Genomic DNA, 1,794 nt, shown 5'->3' with positions numbered 1-1,794 from the left:
GTGGTCTGTTCGGACTGTTTGCGGAGCAGCGGAGCTCTGTTTATATAGCCTTGGCCCCCTGCTGCCGCGCTAATGTGCCTCGTCACAGCAGATCCCCCTCCACTGTCGTATTCTGCGTGATACAGTGCGGCAACGCTGATAAGGAGAGCAGTCAGTTACTCGTTCTGTCATATCCGCATATTCTCCTCTTATCACTACCGGTCGGCGACTAATGTTCACTACATTTTCTTGTGTCTTTGGTTGTCGATCTTGCGGTCTCCAGTCCGAAGATTGGTTTGATGCAGCTCTACATGCTACTCCATCCTGTGCAAACCTCTTCATCTCCGAAAAACTAGTACAAACAACATTCTTCTGACTCTGCTTACTGTATTCATGTCTTGGTCTGCTTCTACGAATTTTACTCCCCAACACTTCCCTTCCCTACAGTACTGATTTGGCGGTCCCTTGACGGCTCAGAATGGGTGCAATCTATCAATCGATTCTTTTAGTCAAGTTTCTCCACAAATTTCTTGTCTCCCTAGTTCTGTTCAATACCTCCTCATTAGTTAAGTAATATACTCATCTAATATTCAGCATTCTTCTGTAGCACCACATTTCAAAGGTTTCTATTCTCTTCTTGTGTAAATTGTTTATTGTCTATGTTTTACTTTCATACATGGCTACTCTCCACACTAATACCTTCAGAAAAGACATCCTGATAATGAAGTCTATATTCGATATTCTGTTTCTCTTCTTCACAAACGCTTTTCATGTCATTTCCAGTGTACATTTTATATTCTCCCTGTTTCATCCATCATCCTTCCCCTTATTTTGCTTCTGCTGATGTTCATCTTATATCCTCCTTTCAAGACACTGTCAGTTCCGTTCAATAGCTCTTCCAAGTCCTTTGCTGCCTTTGACACAGTTACAATGTCATCGGTGAACTCAAAGCTTTTATTTTTTCTCCCTGAATCTTAATTCCTACTCCAAATTTTTCTTTGGTTTCCCTTACCGTTTCCTTTATGTACAGGCTACAACCCTACGTTACTCCCTTCCAAACCAGTGCTTCCCTTTCATGAACCTCGAATCTTATGACTGCCTTCTGGTTTCTGTACAAATTGTAAGTAGCCTTTCGCTACCATTATTTCTCCCTTTCTACCTTCAGAATTTCAAAGAGGGTATTCCAGTCAACACTGTCAAAAGCTTTCTCTAAGTCTACAAATCCTGTAAACATAGGTTTGCCTTTCCTTAACCTGTCTTCTAAGATAAGTCGTAGGGTCTCTGTTGCCTCGTGTGTTCCTGTATTTCTCACGGATTCAAACTGATCCTCCCCGAGGTCGGTTTCTACCAGTTTTACCGTTCTCTTGTAAAGAATTAGTGTTATTATCTTGCAGCCATGACTTATTAGACTGACAATTCGATAATTTTCACGCCTGTCAGCACATGTTTTCTTTCGAATTGGAATTATTACATTCTTCTTGAAGTCTGACGGTATTTCTCCTGTCTCATACATCTTTCGTACCGGACTGAAGAGCTTTGTCATGGCTTGCCCTCCCAAGGCCATGAGTAGTTGACAGAGTGTTCTCTACTCAAGGGGCCTTGCTTTGACTTAGCTTTTTTAGTGTCCTGTCAAACTCTTCTAGCAGTGTCATATCTTCCATCTCATCTTCATATACGTCCTCTTCCATTTCTACGATATTGCCTTCAAGTTCATCTGGCTTGTAGAGACCCTTTATACACTCCCTTCACGTTTCAGCTTTCTCTTCTTTGCTTAGAACTGGTTTTTCTTCTGAGCTCTTCATATTCATACAGTTT

Source organism: Schistocerca americana, chromosome 2, assembly GCF_021461395.2.
Source record: "Schistocerca americana isolate TAMUIC-IGC-003095 chromosome 2, iqSchAmer2.1, whole genome shotgun sequence".
Classification (NCBI taxonomy): Eukaryota; Metazoa; Arthropoda; class Insecta; order Orthoptera; family Acrididae; genus Schistocerca; species Schistocerca americana.
This window is presented reverse-complemented; position numbering follows the sequence as displayed.